Source organism: Rana temporaria, chromosome 7, assembly GCF_905171775.1.
Source record: "Rana temporaria chromosome 7, aRanTem1.1, whole genome shotgun sequence".
Taxonomy (NCBI): Eukaryota; Metazoa; Chordata; class Amphibia; order Anura; family Ranidae; genus Rana; species Rana temporaria.
In genome coordinates, this window is record NC_053495.1 from 32,802,765 (window position 1) to 32,825,785 (window position 23,021).

Consider the following 23,021-nt stretch of genomic DNA (forward strand, 5'->3'; position numbering starts at 1 on the left):
CTATAAAAATAAGAAAACACAAGACAACATTTTATTACTACTTTGTCTTCACAGTAACCCCATTATCAGACGTTGGTGCCAACAGACTTTTTAAATGGCTCTTGTTCTATTTTTAAGGGAACTGTAGGTCTAAGAAAATTATTGCAAGAAACACAGGGTGAGAAAAGGTAGAGGGGATTTATTAGACAGAAGGTTTGAAAAAACAATGATCACAAAACTGTCAACTAAAATATGAAAACTTTAAGTACGGTCTATCTAAAGCCAAAACGTTTCTCAATTTTAATTTTGGGATAGGGTAAGGGAGGGTTAAAAGTCATCAAGTTTATTTTTATGATGTTTGCGTCCCATTGCAGTGATTTCTTTCACATCCTGTCTCATAGACACAGCAGGAAGTAAGAGGAAATCTCTCCAAAATGAGGAGATTCCCTCTTAAGCAGTTGGCATCAGAACATTTATCCCCATTGGAGGATTTCTTCCCTATTCCTGTTCAACCCAAACTTTTTTCCCCACACTCCCAGTCCCGGTGACAATGGTGGTCACTTGGACAAACAGAAAGGTTGATTATCCACAGTGGGGCAATAGGGTTTGACGGGGTTAATAGTCCTTTTCTGTGGGGTCCCCAAACTACGGTCCTCCAGCTGTTGAGGAACTACAAGTCCCCTCAGGCCTCTGAGAGCCATGCAGTTTCTTAACAGCTGGAGGGCCATGGTTTGGAGATCCATGATATTCTAGCTTTAGTTTAACAAAATGTGGATGGGGGGGGCATAAAAAACCATGACTGATCATTCAGTTCACTCTGTTTATGTCCAGCTTATCCAAAATCTACACAAATCAAAGTCTTCAAATAAAAAAAGCATAAAAAAAAAAGTGCAGTACAAAAAAAATTAACCAAATTCAAGAAGGGTTCTTATAGGCCAGTGGTCATCAACTCCTGTCCTCAGGACCCACTAACAGGCCAGGTTTGCAAGATAACTGAAATACATCACAGGTGATATCATTTGCTGCTCAGTGATCGCAGTATTCTAGTCTGCATCTCCTCAAGGTAATACATAAAATCTGGCCTGTCAGACCCCTTTCACACTGGAGCGGTTTGCAGGCGCTATTGCGCTAAAAAAAGCGCCTGCAAACCTACACTAAACAGCTGCTGCTGTCTCTCCAGTGTGAAACCCCCCAAGGGCTTTTACACTGGAGCGGTGCACTAGCAGGACGGGAAAAAAAAGTCCTGCTAGCCGCATCTTTGGAGCGGTGAAGGAGCGGTGTGTATACCGCTCCTTCACCGCTCCTGCCCATTGAAATCAATGGGACAGCGTGGCTATACCGCTGGCAATGCATCAGAGGCGCTTTGTGAGCGGTTTTAATACTTTCTCGGCCGCTAGCGGGGGCTAAAACCGCCCCATACCAACATTATTTATATGCCAGCATTCATGCTATAACTACGTATATTTGTTTGGTCACAAATTCATATTTATGCAACTCTTTTACAGAATGTCAGTGTGCAAGAAGCGTCAGTGGTCCGATCTTTCTTGGAACGGCTCATAAACCTCCATTGCTGGAGGAAAGCTTCACAAGCAAACTACCATTCGGACAGGTTTCCTTTAATGTACCATGCTGAAAGAATCACTTTGAAATCCATCTGTCAGTGTTATTCCTAGAGAAAGGCCTGAACTGGCTACTTAAGGGAAAAGTTGCAAGTTCCATAATTTGCAGCCCCAGCAAATTAAACTGTACAATATAAATGCAAGCTAATGTTCTCGCGTGTGCATTTTTAATGGCGGTCTGCTGAGGACATCACACAGTAGTTGCCTGGCAATTTACAGAAAATTAGTTTATCTACTTAACGCTGATTTTTTAAACTATACAAAAAATACAGCTAGTGTTCATAGCGCTAATAATTCCCTGACTTGCCATAAAAACGATTTAAAAGCAAAAATATATATATATTTTTTTTTTGCTTGTGGTAATGAGACTGAAACTGGTTATATTCTACATAACTGATACTAATTAATTAGCTTATTACATCTTCCATTCCTAATTACAAGCAAGGCATTATCTTAATGCTTGCTTATAACGACAACAAAAGTTCATGGTTTAAAACAAAACTTTGAGGAATATGCAAAATACTTTGGTAGAAAGATAAATGACCATTTAGTTCAGCCTTAAAGTGATACTGAACCCACAACAGTAAAATTAGTCTGTGTATGCAGTAAAGCATGCTAGTTATACTCACTGTGGAACCTGAGGGGTTTGTCCTTGGCATTGCATATAAAGGCTCTTTGATCTTGTCTTTTCTGATCCTCCAAACAGTAATGCAAGGCTTTCTCCCTGGTGTGGAGTGTCATGCTCGCCCCCTCCCTTGGACTACAGGAGAGTCAGGACGCTCTCTACGTTGCAGATAGAGAAAGGAGCTGTGTGTTAGTGGGCGTCCTGACTCTGCTGTAGTCCAAGGGAGGGGGCGAGCACGACACTCCACACCAGGGAGAAAGCCTTGCATTACTGTGTGGAGTTACAGACAGAAGAACAGGAAGTGAGGATTTCTCAGAAGAAATAAGGACATTTAAAAGCAAAATGGAAGGATGAGGTAAGTGAAGGAGGACTGCACTAAGGTAAAGGAAGCTATTTAGGGGGAAAAAATTGTACCTTTACAACCCCTTTAAGGTCTCTAGCTGCTGGTGTACTGGCCATTTTTGCCATTTGGATCCTTACTGTAATAACGTTGGCTGTGCACCGTTGTCACACTGGAAGAAACACCATTAAAGTTCCTGTTCACTTCTATCCCATTTATATTGTTTTCAATTTCCAGCACTGATGAATGGGGCAGGTTCTGAATGTTCAAAACACGTTGGCCACTCTTTCAATTTTCCCCTGACCACAACTACAATTAGGGCCCTTTCACACCAGCGGACGAACGGTCCCTTTTCATAAGTCCGTTTACGGACTTACAATGGTTCCCTATGGGATCACGGCCGCTAGCGGATGGAGCATCCGCTAACGGCCGTAATCACCTGCCTCCGTCAGGATCCGGTTTTTCAGACGGAAGAAAACCCTATTTTTCTTCCCTCTGACGGATCGGATGAATACGGACAGACGGTCCGTATTCATCCGATTCCCCATAGGGGAGAGCGGAGGAGAGACAGGGCGGTCTCTGCACAGTGTGCGGGGACCGCCCTGTCCGCCGACAGCTCAGCGGGGATTAACAGAGGAATCCCCGCTGAGCCAAACGGGCTAACGGAGCAGATCAATATGGATCCGCTCCGTGTGAAAGAGCCCTAAAGCCTTAATTTACATTTTTGTTACATTGTACTGCAAGGGTGGATTTTTGTCCAGGCAAATGGAATGGTCACAAGATGAGCAATAATGGTAGCCTCGCTTAACCACTTAACCCCCGGACCAATATGCTGCCTAAAGACCCAAGGGGTTTTTACAGTTCGGGACTGCGTCGCTTTAACAGACAATTGCGCGGTCGTGCGACGTGGCTCCCAAAGAAAATTGGCGTCCTTTTTTTCCCCACAAATAGAGCTTTCTTTTGGTGGTATTTGATCACCTCTGCGGTTTTTATTTTTTGCGCTATAAACAAAAATAGAGCGACAATTTTGAAAAAAATGCAATATTTTTTACTTTTTGCTATAATAAATATCCCCTAAAAACATATATAAAAAAAAAATGTTTCCTCAGTTTAGGCCGATACGTATTCTTCTACCTATTTTTGGTAAAAAAAAAAAATCGCAATAATCGTTTATCGGTTGGTTTGCGCCAAATTTATAGCGTTTACAAAATAGGGGATAGTTTTATTGCATTTTTATTTTTTTTACTACTAATGGCGGCGATCAGCGATTTTTTTCATGACTGCGACATTATGGCGGACACTTTGGACAATTTGGACACATTTTTGGGACCATTGTAATTTTCACAGCAAAAAATGCATTTAAATGGCATTCTTTATTGTGAAAATGACAGTTGCAGTTTGGGTGTTAACCACAGGGGGCGCTGTAGGAGTTAGTGTGTGTTAGTGTGTGTTTACAACTGTAGGGGGGTGTGGCTGTAGGACTGACATCATCGATCGAGTCTCCCTAATAAAAGGGATCACTCGATCGATGCGCCGCCATAGTGAAGCACGGGGAAGCCGTGTTTACACACGGCTCTCCCCGTTCTTCAGCTCCGGGGAGCGATCGCGACGGAGCGGCTATAAACGAATAGCCGCGCCATTGTCCCGGATCGCTCCCCGAGGCTTACTGACTGCCGCATGTACGGGGGGTGGTTCCGATCGGACCCCCGACCCACGTCAAGCAGAGGACGTACATGTACGTGCATGTGCCTGTCCGTGCCATTCTGCTGACGTACATATACATGAGGAGGTCGGCAAGTGGTTAAATCAGGTTTTTTCTAACCAAGTCCCGTAACCCATAATGTCAAGCATAAGGGATGGCAATATGAATGATAATAGATGCTTCAAGAGATAATTATCAAAATTGTGAGAAACCGAACTGTAAATAGACATCCCCATGAAAAAAAATAATAGCATTTTCATTTTTATAGATGGCAGCCTGCAAAAACAAGGAACAGGGTAAAAGCGCTAATTAAAATAAGCCACTCTTTGGCCTTTGGGATCCAGGCTTTATTACATCAGCACGTGTAAGCCCTTTTGACCATAACAATTACAGTATCTGCTCATTAGAAGAATCATCCACCAGGCCTCCATCCCCTGGCAGACAGCGATGGGCACAAAGCTTTGCAAGGCTTCCATAAAACCCTGCTTTTATGTGGATTAAAGATCTATTTTATTAATAGAGGCTTGCTCTCCTTGCTATAACCTTTGTACGACATTGCTCAACACTATTACACAACACTTTAACAGGGCAAACCCTACTTTCCCTCATTAGCAATTTATCGGCAGCCTCATTAAACACCAGAAAACCTTACAGAAATAAGTGTAATGTGTAAAAAATATAAAACTTTCTGCTGGGTTTTAAAGTAATCGAGTGTTCTTAAGAAATGGCATCATACGAAAAAAAAGTTCAGGTTTGGGAAGGTGCTGGCAAATCTGAATCGCGCCCCTTTTTGGTTCTCCAGGGGGTGGGACTATGACAACTGTGTTTCTAGGCTAACCTATTAAGATCGTGCTCCATTAGCTCCTTTCCTGGCCAGCCCACCAGGGGAGCCAGGAAATGACGAAATCCTTGTTCATTCACTGGAGAGAGGATTAGCCAACAGATGTTCACTGGGCTTCCTCCTCCCCACCCAATGACCCTCGAAACACTTCCACAAGAAAGCCGATAGTCAGCTTGTGAAGCATTTACAAAGTCTCAGTGGCACGTAGGGACCTCAAGTTAGCAGTAGTAAAGTTAAAACTTAATCTTGGAAAGTATTTTTTTTTTAAAGAGTAGTACATTTAAACATGATCGGAACAAACATACATCTATATACTTAAAAAAAGGGGAGGGGGGGCATTTGGTATTTTTCTAAGTTCCACCTTTATTTTCTTTTACTTAGTCACTGTCTGTTGTCCTGATCCCCACTTATACTAGGTATGCTCTCTGCTTTGCCCCCTATGTGAGTCCTACCTTTACTCATTCTAGGTATGCCCTCCCCTTTGCCTCCATATAAGTGGTACCTTCACTCATACTAGGTATGCCCTCCCCTTTGCCTCCATATAAGTGGTACCTTCACTCATATTAGGTATGCCCTCCCCTTTGACCCCATACAAGTGGTACCATCACTTATACTAGGTATGCCCTACCCTGTAAAAGCATTTTATCACCAAACACTGCATTATGGTAGCACTTGAATTTTCACCGGGGCTGCAGGAAAGTTAAGGTTGACTGCTAAAGGCAGTAGAGGTTTCCATTAACTGCAGGGCGCCATTATTTTACACCATTGCAGAATGCAAAAAATAGGAAGTGGGCCATATTCTCAAAGAACTTACGCCGGCGTATCAGCAGATACGCCGACGTAAGTCCGATTCAAAGGCCGTCCTATGTTTAAGTGTATTCTCAAACTGAGATACACTTAAACATGCCTAAGATACAACGGCCTGCGCCATTGTATCTTAGGCTGCAATATCTACGCTGACCGCTAGGTGGCGTTTCCTTTGCGGTCAGCGTAGAATATGCAAAGGACTAGTCACGCCGATTCTCTAACGTACGCTTGCCCGTCGTAGTGATTTTACGTAGTTTCCGTAAGCGATACGCGGCGTAAAGATAAACATGCCCCCTAGGTGGCGTACTCAATGTTAAGTATGGCCGTCGTTCCCACGTTGAAATTTGAAAATTTAACGTCGTTTGTGAAAGTCGTCCGTGAATGGCGATGGACGCCATTTACGTTACCGTCAAAACAAATGACGTCCGTGAGACGTCATTTAGCGCAATGCACGTCGGGTAATTTACCCGACGGAGCATGCGCATTACGATCGGCGCGGGAGCGCACCTAATTTAAATGATCCACGCCCCCTACCAGGATCATTTGAATTAGGAGTGCTTGCGCGGGTGGACTTTAAGCTACGCCACCGCAAGTTTACAGGTAAGTGGTTTGGGAATCAGGCACTTGCCAGTTAAACTTGCGGCGGAGTAACGTAAAGGACATACGTTACGCCGCCGGAGATCTATAAGAATATGGCCCAGTGTCTTTATTTCTGCCAAAAGATCTGTATAGTAAAGCAAAAACTCTTGCAACCTGTTTATTTCTATGGATGTAATACATAAGGAGTGTAAAGTACATGACTTGTAAAAGAATGCAAAAGTAAAGCAAAATGTTTTTATAAATTGGCTTGGAGTTGTTATTTTAAATGGCTTGATTGTGACTCGCATAAAAAAGATTATTTGAGACAAAATGGCATTCATGAAGGCAAAATGGAAAAGTTGACCCCAGATTGTAAACCTCAAAACAAATTATGGAAATGCCTTCTGCTGGGCGTAATTGAGTGAAACTGAGGTCTTGCAGATATTAGACAATGATGCTTGCTGAATACATGTTTTTTGGTGTTTGTTGCATTTTAAACCTATAATTATTGTGTCCAAGATCCAAAATAACTGAGCCTATTGAAACTATCCAGTGACTTATTTAATCATTTATTCAAGGCCGATAAAGTGGGGAGCTTTTGATGAGGAATAAACTGACTGGGGTTGCCAATCCAGAACAAACTTCATATTTATGTGCACTCTAAGGACTGCCAAACACAAATTTAAAATCAGAATTGCTCATTATAACTATTTGGTTGAAGGTATACACCATTCAAAATTGATAGGTGCAAAAAAAAAAAAAAACTGTTGTCAGAAACCTTGTGACCCGACTTCCTGTGCTCTTGGTCTCTGCAGACTTATCATTTAGCATTGTTCCCAGCAATCGCTAAACTACAAAACATCACTGTAAGAGGTTGTTTTGCTGCCCTGTCCTAGGGTAATAATTTATTTCACACATAGATCTAGATTCTGTAAAAAAAACACCCTGCCCATTCATGGATCAGATTCAGTCATTGCCTGCTAGAGATAAAAAGGCCTGGAAAAAATACGGAAATACATTTGTAAAAACTCAGTTTTTTCCAAAGCCGTTTTTAATTTTTTTGGGGGCAGGAAATTGAAGAGAAAAAAAAGTAGTTTGGAGTATGTTCTTTTACAATGATAAATATTATTATCAGTGACATGGTATTCAAACTATATAACATGAAGACCTTAATGAAAGATTTACAAAACGTTATTTAATGATTGCAAATTCTCTCAGCTAAAGACAAACAGGTCCTGGAATACAATTCCAGTAACACTGTATTCCTCAATGCATTTCCCAAACCAGAAAAATATGCATTTCTGCCACTAAGAAGCACTCCAGGCTCCAGTTTAGTGTGCTTGTGTGCTCTATCCTGTACCTCTTACAGTTGGGTGATTGTTGGGATACAGTAGATGTTGGTTATTGTCCTCTCAGGCCTTAATTGACAGGTTAAATGGTACATTTGTCTGACTAACTTGTTTATCTTTAATTCCTAATAATGTTCTCCACCATCACAGTATAATCTTTCCCTACAGCCTGCTCAGTAAATTGTTTTTTCTTTTCCTCCTCTCACTAAAATGGTGAGACCAAAAGCTAGCGTTTGGAAACATTTTCAAAGATGCAAAGTCTGCAGAGAGCAAAGCTGCCATTTTTGAAATGTTCCACATGTCCATAACACATCCTTGTATGCCAGAGGTGCCCTAAAGACATTAAAAATACTTTATGAAATGAAATGATGAGGACCAGAGTGAATGTGCAAGTAGTTTTTTCACCATGAGTTCTCATTCCAGAAACACTCTTTAGTCCCTGCTTAAGTATTAATCTTAAGTACCTTAAGACCCCTTTCACACTGAGGCACTATAGCGCCAAAATAGCGTTAAAAATAGCGCCTGTAAAGCACCTCTCCTGTCTCTCCGAAGTGAAAGCCCGAGGGCTTTCACATTGGAGCGGTGCGCTAGCAGGACGTCTAAAAAAGTCCTGCTATCCGCATCTTTGAGGCGCTGTAGAAGCAGCATACACACCACTCCTACAGCGCCTCTGCCCATTGAATTTATTGGGCAGCGCCCCTGAAGCGCTGCCAAAGCGGCGATTTGCTGGAGCTTTTAACCCTTTTTCGGCCACTAGCGGGGGTTAAAAGCACTAGTGCCGCTAAAACGACGGCAAAGTGCCACTAAAAATAGCGGGGCTTTACCGCCGACGCCACCACCGCCCCTGTGTGAAAGAGCTCTAAAACTTGAAGTGTGTTACTGGCAGGTTCATTAGGTGAAAATAAGGAATAAATCCTGAAAAAAGAAAACCACCACTATCCGAGGACAGGTAAGCTGCGATGTAATCCATTTTTGGTGTTGGGTTTTAATACGCTTTAAGTCCTGAAATTTACATATCAAGTACAAAGTATTTGATCAGCGCCTTCAGTTTTTCATGCAGTGGTTGCTGTAGTGTTCCAGTCCACAGCGCTACTTTTTATAGGGCTTGAGCTGAAGTAGTGTTATTCACGCCACTCCATTTTTGACAACCTGATCTGGGGACCCCGTTTGTTTCCTCTTACTAAGGCAGAAGTGGTATTATTAAACACACCCAGTGTAGACTGGTTCCCTTCTTCTAAGAAAGAGGACATCATACAGCACAGACTTTAAGATGGCACACTCAACGCATAACATAAAGGACTTGGAATTTTGACTTTAGTAGATTTTAAAGAATTCAGACTAAACTGTGTGAAATGTATTTCTGTAGCACAAGTGCAAGCTCTGCTGGATAGCATTATAAGTTCATAGATTGATTCCAGAAGAGCAAAACAAAAACAGACTACATGCCCAGCACATTAAACAATAAAGAAGAAAAAGGAGGGCGCACATGCCTAGTGCATACCTTTGACACCAAAATGAATTTATTAAGAAGCCAAAAAATATACTCACAGTCTTTGAGAAAGGGGACTTGTGCCCTGAAACACGTCAGTTCCCAACTACAGACATTGGGTTATCCTCTTGTGTTGGAGTTATGATTTCATGGGTTTTTATATATTCATATGTTTGCAAGTATGTTTTTTGGCTTACTAATGAATTAATTTTGGTGTCAAAAGTAATGCACTAGGCATCTTCTTTATAGTGTTTTGGAGCTTGAAGAGGGCAGCATCGCTTAAAACATTGCCACAATATTGGATGTGAGACATAGTGAGCACTAAGGGTTGACTGTTTTAAAACATCAACCCTGTCCTCAGGGCCCACTAACAGGCCAGGTTTGCAAGATAACTGAAAAACATTACAGGTGATATCATTTGCTGCTCAGTGATTGCAGTATTCTAGTCTGCATCTCTCCAAGGTAATATATAAAACCTGGCCGGTTAGTGGGCCCTGAGGACAGGGTTGATGACCACTGTTTTAAAGGACATTCCCAGCACAGCCTAGGTGTAACTATTGACCCTTACATTTTTTACATCACTTTCAAACGTTTCTTATTGACTTTTACTTTAATGCCAAACAGGAATTTGGGATTTTTAGGCTTATCATCGTCCAATACATTGCCTTTCTGATGCCATCCTGCAAACATTGTGTACTGTTCACCATGGTCTACGCTATTCTTGTCTTGCAGCTGCTATCTAAAAGTGATTACAAATAATGGGTCTATAAAACCCATCAATAATTAGAAGACTCACAGGCTACATGCCAGCGGTGACACAAGCTTGTGATTTATAAGAGTTGAGCATTTCACAGCTGCCAGGTCCCGCTTTCATTATTGTTTCCCCCTACAGGGTCAGGAGGAAATTTCCAGAAAAGAATAGTTTGTCGTCACAGGGAATAACTGTTGAGGGATTGCTAGTATTATAACTTACTCCAGAAAACTGCAATGCCCCAACATGTGCCTAAAACTTACATAACACCCCCCCCCCCCCCACACCCTTTCCATTTATTTCCCATCTGCAAAGCACAGCTTCACCGAATTTCATGGTAGAGGAGGGCAAGCAGTGAAAACAGGAGGAGCATACACAGAAGGGGGTTGGAGTGACTTGCTGGTCTAGCCAATGTATGCATACTGGGAGCATGCACGCAAGGGTGCCTCTGTGGGACACTTAAAAAAAAAAAAAAAAAAGACACAAAGTACAGGCCCGTGGCACCAGTGCTAAGGGGCAACATAAATCCGGTGGAGGGAAGATGTACACTTACAGTGGATATAAAATGTCTACACACCCCTGTTAAGATGTCAGGTTTCTGTGATGTAAAAAAATGAGACACAGAAATAATTTCAAGACTTTTTCCACCTTTAATGAGACCTATAAACTGTTCAACTCAATTGAAAAACAAACAAAAATAATGCGGTTGCATAAGTGTGCACACCGTCTTATAACTGGGGAGGTAGCTGTATTCAGAATTAGGCAATCACATTAAATTTCATGTTAAATAGTCAGTACACACCTTCCTATTTAAGAAAAAATAGAGCAGGTTCTAAATTTTTAATGGCCATTTTTCTTTGAGAAAAATGCTCTGGAGCCTACACATTATCGTTATTCACGATCAATTAAAAGAATGGCATTTTTCTCGTCATGAAAAACGGTCGTGTGTACGCGGCATAAGTCTCATCCTATAGCGAAAAGCCATAGCCTGCAAAGAGCTTTCAAAACATCAGAGGGATCTCATTTTTAAAAGGTATCAGTCAGGAGAAGGGTACAAAAGAATCTCCAAGGCATTAGATATATCATGGAACACAGTATAGACAACCATCAAGTGGAGAAAATATGGCACAATAGTGACATTACCAAGAACTCCTCCAAAATTGATGAAAAAAGACGAGAAGAAAACTGGTCAGGGAGGCTGTCAAGAGGCCTACAGAAACATTAAATAAGCTGCGGGAATATCTGTGTGGTACATGTGACAACAATCTACCATATTCTTCATATAACTGGGCTATGGGGTAGATTGGCAAGATGGAAGCCTTTTCTTACCAAGAAAAACATTCAAGCCCGGCTAAATTTTGCAAAAAGCAAAAGCATGTAGGAAAATGTGTTATGTTCTGATAAAACCAAGGTTGAACTCTTTGGCCATAATTCCAAAAGATATGTTTGGCACAAAAAACAACACTGCAGTTCACCAAAAGAACACCATATCCACAGTGAAGCATGGCCATATGCCCTGGGTCGGAAACATACCATGATATGAAAAAAGATCAAATATCTGGCCAGGCCTTAGTATAGCCTTAGGTTCAAGAGTGCAGGAGTGGAATCATGCTAGCAGCACAGGGGCAGGCGTTTTTTTTTTACCAAAGACTTGATAAGGAACTAAAAGTGCCTATGGACCTAGAAAAATATTTGGGGGAAATTATCTGATGTATGTAGGCCCTCCCCAACTTCAGCTGAGCAAGTGAGCTTGGTGGAAAATATTAATTTTATTGGACAAAAAACATGGTTTTCTTTAAGGCCTCGTACACACGAACGAACATGTCTGCTGAAACTGGTCCGCAGACCAGTTTCAGCGGACATGTTCGGTTGTCTGTACGTCCGACCGGACAATTTTCCGGCGGATCGGACAGGTTTCCAGCGGACAAATGTTTCTTAGCATGCTTAGAAACATGTCCGCTGGAAGCCTGTCCGTCGGACATGTTCGGTCGTCTGTATGACTTACCGGACATGTCCGTTCGGCCGAAAGCCCTCGCATGCGTCGAAGTGATTCGACGCATGCGTGGAAGCATTGACCTTCCAGGGTCGCGCACGTCGTCGTGCCGATAGCGCAGGCCACGTCACCGCGTATCCTGTCCGCGGGGATTTTGGTTTGATGGTGTATACAACCATCAGACCAATATCCCGCAGCGGACATGTCCGATGAAAACGGTCCGGCGGACCGTTTTCATCGGACAGTACGTCCGTGTGTACGAGGCCTAAGACAACATTCCTGAGCACCTCCCTTACTGCTTAATGGGCACAAACATGGACTGCTGATACAAAGGTGCGTTTCTTAATCAATAACTGGTAGGCCATATATGTGCTGTATGACTTCACTTTTCTTTCATTGTTCGAAGTTCTAACCCGCTCTTAGTCTAAAAAAAATTTTTTTTTGTCTTTGTCCACATTGGAAAGATTTCCCGTCACTTCCAACCCTGACAGGAAGTAAGGGAAATTTTTTCCCATATGGATATGAATAGCAAGAAAAAAAAATTGCAGTGGTCCTACCCTTTCCCTATTATATGCAGCACAAAATAAAACTCTTTACTTTAAGAAACAAAACTATTGTCCCCTAAACTCTTTAAAATGGTAACACTTCAGGAACCCACATGTAGTAGATGTCAGAAGGAGCCACGAGAACCTTATCCATCTCCTATGGCGATGTCCCACATTACATTTATACTGGATGGGTGTATTTAATACTTTGATCAGAGTATTTACAGCCAACTCATCGATAGATCCTAAACAATGGGTGTCCTGGACCCCTCAGACCTCCAGCAATTTACTAAACGTCTTAAAAGCCTTATTTCAGGGCAGCAGGCTTATCTTGCTTCAATGGCACACCTCCCACTATAATTGAACAAATTAAACAGATGAGGGATACCCTACAGCTGGAACACTCTATTTACCAACATAGGGGCTACCCTGCAGGATTCGATAAAATCTGGACGGCCTGGTTAGATACCCCTGGGCTATGCCCAATAGATTAGGCAGCCAGGAGGCTTGGCATCCCGGGAGTGTTCCCCAACTACATTTTTATGCCTTGAAATCCCACTTTCAGAACCCTGCCCAAACGCACCAGACTGATACTCGAGGCAATTCATAGTTACATATTAGGTGAGGTTGAAAAAAGTCCATCAAGTCCAACCTGTGTGTGTGATTATATGTCAGTATTCCATTGTATATCCCTGTATGTTGTGGTCGTTCAGGTGCTTATCTAAAGTTTTTTGTAACGATCGATGCCCCGCACTGAGGCCACCGCTTGTGGAAGGAAATTTCACATCCTTGCTGCTCTTAAAGTAAAGAACCCTCTACATAGCTTATGGTTAAACCTTTTTTCTTCCAATTTTAATGAGTAGCCACGTCTTGTTAAACTCCCTTCCGCAAAAAAGTTTTATCCCTATTGTGGGGTCACCAGTATGGTATTTGTACATTGAAACCATATCCCCTCTCAAGCGTCTTATCTTTAGAGAGAATAAGTTCAGTGCTCGCAACCTTTCTTCATAACCAATATCCTCCAGACCCTTAATTAGCCTTTGTTGCCCTTCTTTGTACTCGGTTAGTTTTACCCTACTGATGATGTCGCAATAGTAATCCTGCTCAATGATTATTTCTACTGTTGGTCCTACATTATATTATTTTGTACCTAACCGGGGCTTATTTTTCTGTTTTGTATAAATGCTACTGTCCAGAGTCATTCAACCTACAGTAAAACCTTGGTTTGCAGGCATAATTCGTTCCAGAAACATGCTTGTAATCCAAAGCACTTGTATATCAAAGATTTTTTTTTACAGGGTATAAAAGAGAGTTAGGGTTAGGGTTTCCCATTGAAGAATAAGGCTATGACTCAGGAATTGGAACAGGGACCACCCCCAGAGGTCAAAGGTCAGAAGGTAGGTCCCCAGAGGTCAAAGGTCACGGGGTGTGGCTGACCAACCCCCACCAAAGTGTACCGCCTACTGCAACTAAGTCGGAGAATGAACAAGTCGCCTCTGAGTGTAGCAATAAGTTGCTAAATGTTTTACCTTCATTAAATGTAACCATATGGCTCCTCTCTTCTTTTTTTATACTCAGTTGTGACATGACACTGCTCTTATATCAAGACATCGCTTGTATATCAAGGCAAAATGTATTAAAACATTTTGCTTGTCTTGCAAAACGCTCTCAAACCAAGTTACTCTCAAACCAAGTGTAACGGTCAGGGGTTAACACGGTTCACGATCTTCCATTCCACCAACCCAAGGCAGCTTATCTGACACTCCAACCATCCAGCAGACCCAATCCATTCCCCCAGAATTAAGACAAGACAAGCTCTGTTCTTTCTGAGTCAAACGCATGAATACTTTTAATAGTACCTTAGCTTTCTTATATATAGTACAACCATTTTACAGTAATCAAAGGAACAAAGACACACTCCACCCACACATCACACAATGGGGCTTCAATCACATTCTTTTAGATAATGACATTCAGAGGAGTTAATTATCCCCCAGACATTCGGACTCCGACAATAAGTGATTCACCTGCATAATACACATTCCTATGTCAGACGTTCTGTCTCCGGTTTGACATAATTAACATGACCATATTACTACAGTTGACAAGTACATTCCACACACAAAACAGTATTAGCACCACACAATGGAATGTCTAGGAGCAGACCCAATTAACACCTCAAAAGCATGTGTCCCCACATTGAATGAAAACACTCCACTGACCTGGAGGGGTCAGAATAACCAACTTGTAATATCTCAAGATATCCTGCAATCTATGAATTATCATTAATGTCCCATCTCATGTAATCCGAGATATCAGTTCTCAGTCACCCTATGCCCAAAAAGGGACTCCCATTACACCAAGGTTTTACTGTACTTACTCTAAGTCGGGGCCATCAAGGTTCCACCTTCCACCCCGGACTCACAAGAGGATACTGCAGAGAGTTGCCCCGTGGTGTGCAAAAAGGGAGGTAATTTGGAGTTCAGAGTTGCACTTTATTGGTCAAGATATCTAGAGACAGTATATCAATATATCTAATCGATTAAGCACATAGTTTGAATGAATGTAAGCTACTTCAGTGCTTCTATAACTTAAACAATAACCCTTTCCAATGCATTACCCTTATTATTTTTTATGTATTTTCTCTTGTAGGGCGATTTTATTTGGGAGTAATTGGCACATCTCATTGCATCTAGAAGAACTCTATGTTGAAATATCACTGTAAATGCAGTGTAAACACATCAAAAATGCATCCAAACCCCATACAAATTTGCTTGTGATGTGCTGACAAAAGCAACAAGGGAAATAAAATTGCAGGCTGGAAGCCAAACAGCGTACTCTAATTTCAAATGAGATGGAAAAACGCATGGGTTTGAATGCTTTTACATTCTTTGTACAAACGCATACGTGTGTACATACCCTAAAGGGCTTTTCCCTTTTAGAGCTAAACTTCGTGGGTGAATTTATTCTCATGCCACTTAGAGATTTCGCTTCTTTTTGGCAATTGCCTCATTGTGCTGCAAATAAAGGCGACTGCTTATAAGTGCAGCATGACATTAAAATCCTCTGTCTTGTTTAGGGAGGGGAATTGGAGACCTGTTGTGATATGAAAGCAGACACAGTTATATCTAATTAAATACGCTCGCGTCTTATTTATATAAAAAAAGAAAAAAAAATATTTGCGTAGCCTAAAAACACCAGAAAGGCCAACTAAAACTGTCTCCATCAGACCGCCTGATTATGGAGGAGCAGCAGCTTCGCCTACCAAGATCAGGGCTATTTTTCAGCGGGAACGTGGGGGAACGCAGTTCCGGCACCTCCAGCACTGAATGTATATAATGGCAAGGGGTCACTGTGATCTTATCTGATGTGGGTTTATTTAAAAAAAAAAAACAGATCCTTATAAAAGCAGAGGTATAACATTTAATCAAAATATTGGGCCAGATTCTCGTACGATCGCGTAACTTTGTGCGGGCGTAACGTATCTGATTTAAGTTACGCCTCCGCAACTTAGACGGGCAAGTGCTGTATTCTCAAAGCACTTGCTCTGTAAATTGCGGCGGCGTAGCAAAAATCGGCCGGCGTAAGCCTGCCTAATTCAAATTTGGATCAGGGGGGCGTGTTTTATGTAAATCTTCTGTGACCCGACGTGATTGACGTTTTTCCCCGAACGGCGCATGCGCCGTCCGTGGAATTTCCCAGTGTGCATTGCTCCAAAGTACGCCGCAAGGACGTCATTGGTTTCGACGTGAACGTAAATGACGTCCAGCCCCATTCACGGACGACTTACGCAAACAACGTAACTTTCGCAAATTTCGACGTGGAACAACGGCCATACTTAACATTGTTACGCCGCACTTACGCCACCATATAGCAGGGGTACCTATACGCCGGGAAAAGCCTAACGTAAACGGCGTAACTTTACTGCGTTGGCCGGGCGTACATTCAGGAATTCTCGTATCTAGCTGATTTACATATTTCGACACGTAAATCAGCGTACACGCCCCTAGCGGCCAGCGTAAAAATGCAGTTACGATCCGACGGCGTAAGAGACTTACGCCTGTCGGATCTAACACATATTTATGCGTAACTGATTCTAAGAATCAGGCCCATAGATACGATGGCACAACGCAGAGATACGACGGCGTATCTGGAGATACGCCGTCGTATCTCCACTGAGAATCTGGGCCATTGTTTATAACCAAGCATGGCCTTCTGCATTAAAAATGGAGATTGAACATAATTCTGCAATAAAACCCCAAACGCAACAGTCTACATCATAAATGGGATCCTGATCCCTTTATTTACAATCACCTCTGGGGGAAAAAAAAATCGAATTCATTTCCTTGCACCATAATTCTGGCCACAAATGCTCTTTGCACAGCTACATTAGCTGACAGTCATTTGAGTCAGTTTCACTCAATAAATCTCGCAGTACGTGCACAGGCTTCTCCGTGAATTAATTTGTCTTATCCACACCCGTGATTCCCGGCAGTGCAGGCAGACAATGCCGTCGGTGTGAGGAGCCTACACAAGTAATGTTAACACATCCGATGCCACCCCAATTATCTCAGCAACTTTCTTCGCCAAACTAATCACTGAAGCAGACTTTGAGTGTTTTTTACCCCCCAACATTTCATTTTCCTGATGAGCATGTGTTGTACCATGTATTTAAAGATAAAGAATCCTGTTCTATTTGTATTGTTTCATTTTTGTAAAATACCTGGTGTTCCTGCCAGTTCCCTTGCTTCCCTATTTCAAACTGACCACGCTAGGCATTAGAGATCAGTTTTCTGGAGAGCAATTCCTGCCTGTTCTTCAATGGCTGACATGCCGCCCCCACTTCAATACTGGGCACATTCACCCCCTCCCTGCCCAGGCCAATTTTCAGCTTACAAGGCCGTCATACTTTGAATGACAATTGGGCAGTCATGCAACACTGTACCCAAATGAAATTTCTATAAAAAAAACAAGACTAACGTTTGTCTCTGTTTCTGCTATAATATTGTGCAAATAAGTAATTTTTCTTTTTCGCTGATGGGCACTGATGAGCCTGAACTGATAGGCACTGATGAGGCTGCACTGATGGGCATGGATGAGCCTGAACTGATGGGCACTGGTGGGCACTGAATGAATGAATGAAAAACTTATAAAGCGTGGCGCATGCGAACTGAATCGCTTCTGGGCGCTAGTTGTTTGTGTCTCATGACATCAAAAGAGCAGAGTTTTGATCCGTCTTCTGAAAGTCAGGTGGTTTTCCTCCAACCGAATGCTGGTTGGTAAAGCGTTCCATAGTCTAGGACCCTGAAAAGCAAACCTTCTTTCTCCTTTGGACTTGTATTTGGTTTTTGGTACCCTGACCAGATTTTGGTCGGTGGATCGCAGAACGCGATTCGAATTGTGAGGTTCTATCTTGTCGCAAAGATATTGCGGAGCCTTCCCATGGATGCACTTATGTGTCAGGCAGAGTGCTTTAAATGCAATTCTGTCTTTTACTGGCAGCCAGTGAAGGGTTCTCAACGAAGGTTGCCCTGACCAGCTGCACTGATTGGCACAGATAGGGCTGCACTGATCATCTGGGCACGGATGATCCAAGCCCTGATTATCTGTGTAAAGAATGTACTGACAGCCTTGCCGGTTTCGCCTCTTCTTTCCTCACAGAAACAGCGCGTGAGGAAAGAACTGCCAATAACTGGCAAGTCTGTTTACATGTAATCAACTGTGATTTAACAGCTTATCACATGGTAAAGGGCCACTGTGATTGGCCCTTTACCACGTTCTGTGATTGTTGTGTCCAAAGAACACAGCGGTCACAGAGCATGCCTGATGCTCACCCCAGGGGGAACCGTTCCGTTCTGTTTTCGCGATCAGCTGCAACTGCTGATTGAGAAGATTTTCTAACATTCCTGTTTGACAAGAGGTTGACCATTATAGTGGTCACATATGCATTGAATATTCGAGTAGTGCCTGCTGAATCAGTCAAATTTGGATCCATCTATGGCCAACTTTAAGCAAAGCACTTCCAGCACACCTGCATGGTAGTTTGTCACTATGTGTTGCAGTAAACCACATCGTAAAACATTGTGTAGATGAGTTGTCTGCTGCATTAATGTGAATGGCGCCCTAAAGCTTATATACAGTGGCTTTGTATTTTACCCTAGCCCTGGCCTGCCAAGGTCCTTACCTTTCCTACAACCTTCTGGGAACCGGTACCTTGTGCTGTAAGGTGCAACAAAAATTGTACATTCTGGTAGACAAGCAGGCCAGTATTCTCTACTGCTGGATACTACAGCCAGGGCCGCCATCAGGGGGGGTACAGGCATCACACCTGTAAGGCTGGCCCCTCTCCCGTTTTTTGTGATGGCTGCCTACAGCCCACCCCCCGCCTCCCAGTAGACAAACTCACCAGCCTAAGGGCCCTTTCACACGCACTGACAAACGGTCCGTTTATTACAAGTCCGTTTACGGACTTGTAATGTATCCCTACGGGATTGCAGACGTTAGCGGATGATGCATCCGCAATCATCCGCAAAGATCCGCTTTTGCGGACGGAAGAAAACCCTATTTTTCTTCCGTCCGGCGGAACGGATCGGATGAATACGGACACACTGTCCGTATTCATCCGATTCCCCATAGGGGAGAGCGGAGGAGAGACAGGGCGGTCTCTGCACTGTGTGCGGGGACCGCCCTGCCCGCCGACAGCTCAGCGGGGATTAACGGAGGAATCCCCGCTGAGCCAAACGGGCTAACGGAGCGGATCAATACGGATCCGCTCCGCGTGAAAGAGCCCTTAGACTGGCTAGGACAATGACAAGCAGGTCAATCTTCATCTGAGATTCTGTACACGGATACACTCACTTGATGACGACAGCAGGGGGGGCGAACGGGGCCGCTACCCGACTTATGAATTTCACTACATTGATTGTAACCGCAATACATATGTCGCCAGCAAGACAGCTCTGTCTGAACGATAAAGTTATTTAAATGAGTCAACAGATGTACACATCTGTTACCATGGCGACCGCTTCTAAATTTACAGCGTGCCGGCTACCTATTCCTAAATTAACATAATGAAACAGCCAAAGGGCAGGAATCCAGCTGCTAAAAAATTAAAAATATGAATATAAGGATAATGGGTTAATTACCGAGTAGGCATGTGAGAAAATAACAAACCCCAATATGAGATGCCTGAGAGTAAAAAATAAATAATAATAATCAGCATAGGAGAAACGGATCACAGTGCGCTAATTTAATTGCTGTACCGCTTCTCCCCCATTTACCACGGAGGGAACAGATGCTGGAAATTTGAATGAGGATTCGGTTAAGCACTGTGTTGTATGTAAACAAGGCCAAAAAAGACAACCGATTCTATGGAGGAATTTTTTTTAGCAGCTTCTGTATGAAATATATTCTACCAGAGCAGACCAAGGACTGTACTGGCTGTCATCGGAGTACAGAGCTGAAAATGATGCTATGGGCAACAGCCCCTTAGGATCATGTCACATTAGTGATCCTGCCAGCAACAAGATCGCTATATAATGGTAAACAGGGGAGGATATTGCTGAAGTCCACATGTGTCTCATGTTAAGGTTTTTAATCAACTGACTTTCTTCTATGATCATATGTGATCACATGCGCTCCTGAAGAAGAAAGGATGTTTTCGAAATGTTTCGAGCTTCTGATGTGGACCAGTGAAAAAAATGATATTACCAATATATAACCAAAAGTATTGAGACACCTGCCCCTACACGTGAACTTTAATGGCATCCCAGTCCTAGTCCATAGGGTTAAATATTGAGTTGGCCCACCCTTTACAGCTATAACAGCTTCAACTCTTCTGGGAAGGCTGTCCACAAGGTTTAGGAGTGTGTCTATGGGAATGTTTGACCATTCTTCCAGAAGCACATTTGTGAGGTCAGGCACTGGTGTGGTCGAGAAGGCCTGGCTTGCAGTCTCCATTCTAATTCTTTTTTTTAAATCAAAACGTTGTTTATTGAGCATAAAATAAACGTGTTACAAAAAAAAAGGGGTATAAAACGGTGCAACATGCACCACAGGCAAGGATAAAGTACAATGTCAATTATCATCCGTCTAGATACAGGAGACATATTAAAATAGAGGGCTAATCATCCGTGCAATTGCAGAACACGTCTCCATTCTAATTCATCAAAAAAAAAGGTGTTCTATCGGGTTGAGGTCAGGAGAGTCAAGTTCCTCCACCCCAATCTCGCTCGTCTTTATGGACCTTGCTTTGTGCACTGGTGAACATCATGTTGGAACAGGAAGGGGCCACTCCCAAAGTTGGGAGCATGAAATTGTCCAAAATGTCTTGGTATGCTGACGCAAGAGTTCCCTTCACTGGAGCTAAGGGGCCAAGCCCAACCCCTGAAAAACAACCCCATTTTAACCAGTTGAGAACACAGGGAATGTTGTGTATAACCCGAAAAAAAAACTTCCTGACCCCAACACCTTTTTCCATGTGGCCTCAGAATCTACAAGGTGCATTTAAGGTGGTCAGATGAGACTAAAATATTAATATTTGGCCTCAACACCAATTGATATGTCTGGCGGAAATCCAATACAGCTCACCATCCAAATATTACAATTCCTACAGTAAGACATGGAGGTGGTAATATCCTGTTATGGGGGTGTTTCTCTGCAGCAGGGACTGGAGCACTTGTCAGGATAGAAGGAAAAATGGATGGGGCAAAATACCATCATATTCTTGAGGAAAATCTGCTACCCTCTGCTAGAAGGTCGTCAATGGGAAGAAGGTTTACCCTCCAACATGACAATGACCCAAAGCACACAGCAAAAATGACCACACAGTGACTGAAGGAGAAAAAGGTGAATGTTCTTGCATGGTCTAGTCAGAGCCCAGACTTAAACCACATTGAAAATCTGTGGAATGACTTGAAGACTGCAGTCCACAAACTATCACCATCAAATTTCACTGAACTTGAGCAGTTCTGCAAAGAAGAGTGGGCAAATATTGCAAAGTCTAGGGCCTAGATTCACGTACGGCCGCTCGTATTTACGCTACGCCACCGCAACTTAGAGAGGCAAGTGCTGTATTCACAAAGCACTTGTGTCCTAAGTTACGACGGCGTAGCGTAAATGGGCCGGCGTAAGCGCGCGTAATTCAAAGTAGGCTGGTAGGGGGCGTGTTGTATTTAAATGAGGCTTGACCCCATGTAGATGCATGGCCGAACGAACGGCGCATGCGCGCGCATGCTCAGTATCACGTCGTATTTACGCCCCAAGATATGTCGGCTCAATGCCTGTGACGTGAACGTAACTTACGCACACAGCCCTATTCGCGTACGACTTACGCAAACTACGTAAAAAGATACGCTTGTTCCGACGTCCATACTTTGCATGGGCTGCGCCACCTAGAGACATGCTTTATCTTTACGCCGGTGTATGTCTTACGTAAACGGTGTAACTAATTGCGACGGGCGTACGTACGTTCGTGAATTGGTGTATCTTGCTCATTTACATATTTGACGCAGAAATCAAGGAAGCGCCACCTAGCGGCCAGCGTAATTATTGCAACCCAAGATACGGCGGCGTAGGAGACTTACGCCGCTCGTATCTTGGCCAAATCTATGCGTAACTGATTCTATGAACCAGGCACATAGATACGACGGCGGCCATTCAGGCTTACGACGGCGTATCTGGAGATACGCCGTCGTAAGTCTTTGTGAATCTGGGCCTAGATGTTCGAAGTTAGTAGAGACAAATCCCAACAGACTAAAGGCTGTAATTAAAGCAAAACGTGGTCTAACAAAATACTGACATGGGGGAGTGATCCCTTTTCCAACTCAGTGATTGTGTTTTTTATTTTTTATGACATGTTGGTGTTATAATCTTTCACTTGGATGTTATAAGGTGCACTAGTAAATACAACTGGATAAAAAAAACTGTCTGTCTTCATTTCAGGCTGCAAAGGGAGTGATTATTTTCTATATTGTATGGGCCTAAATTTATTAAGTAATTTGGCTTTACTATTTTTTTTATTGGATACGTTTTATAGCAAAACATTAAAAAAAACACTTTTTGTTTAAGAATGGTCGGTCTTTCTTTTGTTTATAGCGCGAAAAAACCCTGAGGAGGTGATCAAATACCACCAAAAGATAACTCTTTTGGGAGGAAAGGACACAAATTTTATTTGGGTACATCTTTCCTTTACCACGTAATTGTCGGTAAAGTAATGCAGTAATGCAGTGCCGTATTGCAAAAAAATGGCCTGGTCAGGAAAGAGGGTACATTTTTCAGAGATCAAGTGGTTAATATCCTTTTTTTTTTTTCGCTTTGTTTATTTTTTTTGTGCTGCACAAAACTGAAAAAAAAGCCTTTATGCCAAAGGCGTCAAACTCAATTTCATTGTGGGCCGCATCAG

General features: G+C 42.8%; 1 protein-coding gene across 10 annotated transcripts in view; it reads right to left on the reverse strand.

Annotated features, from left to right (window-relative positions):
- MAGI1 (membrane associated guanylate kinase, WW and PDZ domain containing 1) overlaps positions 1 to 23,021 on the reverse strand; it is a 693,886-nt gene that overhangs the window by 373,569 nt on the left and 297,296 nt on the right. The window lies entirely within an intron of this gene.